We start from the raw sequence: 6,000 nt of genomic DNA, 5'->3' as shown, positions 1-6,000 counted from the left end.
CCTGGGGATGTCCCTGGTCAGAGTCCAGCCTTTCCAAGGGCCCGAGACAAGTTAGGCTTTGCAAACAGATCCTAAATGTGCCTGTTAGGCAAGGCACAGGGAAATTAATTTGATGATTTAATAGACTTTTTTTCACCCTCACTTCTATTGCATCATACCTTAGGAGTGTATACTCATCTGCTAGCCCTTATGTCTGTGATCCGCCAGGATGACTGCCCTGTTCATTGGAAAACTTACTGTTTAACACCTAGAAATCTTCACTCGAAGGCTCGTGGTCTAAGACTGCAAAAAATATTAATTGTAAGCTATAGTATCCTACCTTCTCTTGTGGTTGATTCAAACAATTACAATAACTGAATGTTGTACTCCTCTGTTATCAGAGGAATGTTTTTAAACCACACAATTAAGCCATAAATGCCAGGTAATCAGAAAGGCATTCCAACAAAGAGCTGCTTTGGTATCAAGATACAAAAATAAAGGAATAAAAATATCTGCTTAGAATTACTTGGTTAATCTTGGGTCTATTCTTTGCATCATTTATTCTTCTGTATAACTGCTACTTTGATTAGAAAGGTTACTTGGTACTTGGGCTCAGCAGTGTGCTGGGGGATGGCAGCCACAGGCCATAAATCAGACAGCATTGTTCTGCTCACTGGGCTCCCTCTGCCTCCCTCCTCCCCGATTTCTCCATCTTGTTTCTTCCTTGGTGACTAATGCTGAAACCAGAAACCTGCACTCCTTGGCAGCCTGCAGCTGTTGGTTAAAATCTGCTGCTTCCGAATGCAAACGGTCACTGACCACTTAGGTATTGATTTGCGTGTGCAAACATTGATTTTCGTATTAATGTAATGTTGATGTGCTAGAGAAAGTTATGGATTTTTGATGATTGATTTAAGTCGTAATTATTCAGAGCAGAAGATGGGATGCATGGCTAGAAAATGCAGATGTTCTTGCTTGTAATTTCTTTAGTCACTGTCAGGTATTTTATGAAGGTACTCTCAGGAAATGAGTCAAACACGGGGATGAGCTGTACTCGGGGAATGCCCAGTTAGTAACTACACTTGTAATATTTCGGACTAAACACTAAAGGAATTCAGCAGTTGTTGTTTAGGGTGGCTTGACTTCAGGAAAGCTGCGCAGCAAGGAGATGAGACGTGGGGGTATGTACTGAAAAGACAGCAGGAAGGTTGAACTGATTCTTACATCACCAAAGATGTCAACTTGCAGCATTGACGAGAGCGCAGAGGTGCCCTTGCCCAGCACTGTTGGACAGAAGCTGCACGGAGGCTGGAGCTGCCACCAGGTGCAGACAGACCCCAGGAGGCAGTGCAGACCAGCGCCTGTCCAGCCTGAGCTGGGGTCTCTCACTGGTGGCTGGGGAATGCTGGTGGCAAGCTGCTGACTGGACTGACTCCCACAAAGGCTTCATCAGGGCTGGTATCACACTGACAGCGAGGAGCAGGAATGTGGTGGTGAGGTGTGCTTGCAACTAACTTCTGAACCACCTTGCTCTAAAGCAAAGGCTGACCTGAGCATTCATTTTCTTTTTATTGCCTGTCCAGCTCTCAGTTGTAAAGTTGTAAAGCTGAAATCAAGAGTTCTTTTTATGCTTCCTCTGCTGTCAGGGTGCTGGCATGGGCTCCTGCTCCCTCCACACCAGCCAGCTCAAGGCGCTGAGCTGCACTTGCTGTGATTTGGGGTCTGCCTTTTTCACCTCTTTCTGCAGTTGCTGTTTCTAGCTTTGATCTCCAAGTTTATTAGGAAAATACTCAATTTCTGTTAGTTTGTTCAGTGCTGAGAGGAGCAGGATTTCAATCCCAATGAGTATTTCAAAAATATTTCCAGTACTTCTGTAAAACAAATACATTTATTGCTGCTTGTAATATCCCTCAGAAGACCTGGTTGTAGACAATATCTGTTCCCTCAAAGTAATAACAATTTTGATTTTAGCTTTTTAAGATGAAGCAGTCTGTGGAATATCTGCTTCAAATGGCTGCAGTCTGCAGCAGTCACGCAGGCACGTTTTGTGGCACCACTGGGTTCCCTTCCCTGTAACACTGCTGAGCAGCTTTCCTCTCTGGACTGTATTTTTCTTCCTAAGGATAGAAGAACAAAATTTTGAATTTCGAGTTTGCTTTTAAACCTATCTGGCATAACCAGAACAAAGGATGCTCACACTCCACAAACACTTCCAAAAAGCTGACTTCAAATGTTTTATTATATGAAAGTCTTAACCCCTGGGCACACTTGCTGGTTTAGCCTGAGGATGCTCCTAGGAGAGGTGCTTCATGATGGCTTTTCCCCAGAGGCTCCTTGGAAGGGTCAGCATGGCTGTGGAGCAGCGTGTGGGTGGCTGTGAGCCTGCCTCTGCCCATGAGCTGGAACACCCTGTGGCACTGATGGCAACCTCAGTCTGCTAGGGACCACATTGGCACATCTGAAGTTCTCCTTCCTCCATTTGGTCTATGGAAATATGGTGAGAGGAGCTTGCACCTAAGAGATTCAGAGGTAATTTCTTGTGTGCTGGAAAGCAGCTAACAAGATTTAGGTGATTTCCTCTAAATAGGACATTTTGCAAAACAACACCAACATACAAGCTGCATTTTTCGATTCTAAACTTTTAATTTATAAAATTAGTTCTTGATATTTATATAATTTGTTAGAAGCTTGCTCCTGCTTTATATTCTGGCCCTCACTGATAAATGACTACTTCAAGAGAAATCTGGAAATTCTTTTGGCTTCCCACAAGACTGCCATAGCAGAACGTATCAAAATACCAAGAGGTGCTGTGCAAGATGTACTGTAATTATAAGATCATTTTGTTAATGACTGAAGATGTTCTCCACAGAACTACGAGTAACTACCGTGTAAAAAGTTTTTTCTAGGGACAAGAATCGTTGATGATTGTCATGGGCTTCAGACAGAGAAGATAATTATATTAGGATAAGGTATAGGCTTCCTTGTTAATCACAGGCAATTTGCAGGGTTTTAATAACTATGACTTGTCATTTCAGATCCAATGAAGTAACAGAGGAACAGATAAGAACTTTATCTAGTAATTCAATATATCCCATGCCTATTATCTCTTTTGTGGCAAGATTTGTGTAATGTGAAGAATTACAGCTTGAATAGAAGATTCCACAAAGTTATTAGAATTAATTTCCATTGAGCAGTTTTGCACTGAGCATTTTGGGGAAAAATCCTGCAAGAATATGCTTAAAATATTTTCTGGTCTAGCTTACAACCAACAGTTCTGAGTGGTCCAATAATCATTGTTTCCTGCTTCCACCTGTGGCTTCTGTAAATGGTTGTGTGTATTTACAAGAAGCACACAACTGTGCCTTATTCTGCTGATTTCATGGTCAGACAGAATTCTTCCCAGTTGAGTCTTAATTTGCCTAGTCTGCGTTAAGGTCGATGAAGAATGGGCAAGAAAATGGAGAGAAGAATTAAGAACTATTTTAAAAAATAAAAATCTAAAGCATGGAGATAAATGAGAGCTCTTTACTTAGCACCAAAGCTACTCAGAAACCTAAATCTGTTTTTTAAATGCCATTGGAAAGCAGCTAGGAGACACCATAAATTAAAATATTTATAACTTCTTGATGCTATTTTCCTTTTAATGAACTATAGGTATGCTAAATGATTTTGTGGTAATTATGATGCTTTGTATGCAAAGGGCATTCTCCATTCAAGACTATCAAATATGAAGATGAAACGCTCAAATGAAACTGACATTTTGTGCGTAAGCTCAACAGAGGGATGGAATGCAGAAGGCTCATTTTTTTCCAATGTATTAAAACAATTCCTAATTAATGTGATGTCTACATCATACACCTATGATAGATCTGTATACAGTCAAGAATCCTCAAAGATGAGACCTAGCTCAGACTGGGTACTTCTGGGCAGCAGACAAACACCCCGTGGACTGGGCTGCATGCTGTAAAGTGAGCTGGTGTAATAAGAAAAAGAAAGATTCTATCATGTTAGATGATTAATGGTCAACAGATTAAGAGCTGATGAAAAGGGAGAAACCTTGGCTTTATGCTTAATATTTCCGAATTCTAATACTGTGTTTGTTATTAACAAGTTTGTGGGGGAGGAAACCATGTAGCATGTTCTCTTCTCAAAAGAAGACTCAATTCATCAACCTCTTCTGAATTTGCAGCTATGATTCTCAGAGCACTCCACAGGTTGGGCTGGGGACTGCAGAGCAGCTGCAGCTCACCTGCCTGGCTCTGTGCATCTCTGTCCCTGCCCTGGCAGCTGGTGGCCCAGCTGTGGGCACCTTCCCCCCCTCGAGGTGTGTGTGGAGTTGTGCTCACTGCAGACCCAGCCCATGCTCGATAACCATGGGCTGAGCTGGTTTGTGGCAGGGAGCAGGATGTCTCCTATTTGTTTCAAGAAGTTTGGATATCAGACCATGAAATCAGAAAGTAGTTTTGCTTTCTTAAATAACACACAAATACCCTCACACCAATTCTTACTTTCTCTGTAACTAAAGTGAAGAAATGATGTTTGCTACAGACAAAATGCAGTAAATAATACATATGTAACTTTGTTCCCCAGGTTCTAACTCAAAATAAATCATAGGTCATTATTGTAACTCAACTGGAAAAGATAGTCTTTAGCAGCCCCACAATATGTTATTGTGAGCCTGTTACTCTGTTAGCTCTTGTAATTACACTGAGCTTTTGCTGATGCTTGCAAGATAACTTTTTTTTTCCATGTCCTTTCTGTGGGAAGCTATTCTTCTGCAGCATGAGAGGGCAATTTCATTTTTTTCCCCCAGCTTTTTCTGTAGTCTTGTTGCAGTGCAATGTGTGAGATTTTAGGCACTGTGTTGCTCAGCACTGGAAGAGGGCCTTGGGTGCCCTGGACCTGCTCCTCTGGCAGCCCTGGCTCAGGCTGTCCCCATGTGGGGAGTGTGTTCCTGCTGCCCAGCTCTGGTTTTGGGGTCCCCAGCCTGCTGTGTCCTGGCGTGCGTGACTGTACAGCAGGGAAAGGGAGGAGGATCAGACCAGGAAACTTCTGTTTGGTTTGCTGTGTGTGGCACTAATGGGATCAGGATTAGTCCCTTTCTCAGACGGGCAGGCATAGATTTTCACAATGGAAAGCAATAACTCTCAGAACTAAATATGGAAAACACGGGGGCAAAGCTAATTTAAAAGTAATCTGATATGACAAATGAGTTTTATAATGAATTAGGAAGACTTTCTCATTTGCTATAAAAAGAAAATAGAAGAAAAATCATAACACCCATTTTTCCAATCATAAGATGTAAACCACATTTCTGTAAATACCTAAAGAAAAATAGTGTGAGTTTTGGATTAATAAGTAATGATACAATTGTTAATAAATGTACTTTGAACATCAGATTTTCAGCAAAACATTCCTGCGGGTATTTTTATGCATATGGAACAGGGAAGAAAGCATAGATTTTTTTTGCTTCTCATAAACATGATTCTGTCCAGTAGTGTTCAGTGCATGTGTCCGAGGGACAAACAATTATTCCGAATATCATAAGTGAAAAGCTGCTAACAGGCTAAATTTGCATATGACTTGGTACATGGTAGGAGCAATCTTGCATGTACGTATCAGATGATTAGTTGATTCTTGTGTTAAGCCAAACCAATATTAGTAGAATACACTTGTAAGTAATAGCAGCACTATGAATAACATGCTAGTTATAGCCTCTGTCTGGTATCCTTTCAATTCTGTTTATGTGCATGTAGAGAGGCTGTAATAATTCCCAAATAATTATTTTTGTACAGTTTGTTCCAGCTTGCTTATAGGTTGACTAATTTTCATCCTAGAACAGCTGTGGCCCACCATGAATTTTTCTCAAACATATTTTTCAAATTAGATCTTAAAAAATGCACTGCACGTAAATCTAGTTTACATATTTCTTTGAATAATGTACTAAGCAACTTGATTATACATACATATAGATAACATCTAAATATAGAAATGTTCCTCTAGGGATTTATCTTGGGAAAC

This window comes from Netta rufina (assembly GCF_964035555.1).
Source record: "Netta rufina genome assembly, chromosome: 7".
Taxonomy (NCBI): Eukaryota; Metazoa; Chordata; class Aves; order Anseriformes; family Anatidae; genus Netta; species Netta rufina.
This window is presented reverse-complemented; position numbering follows the sequence as displayed.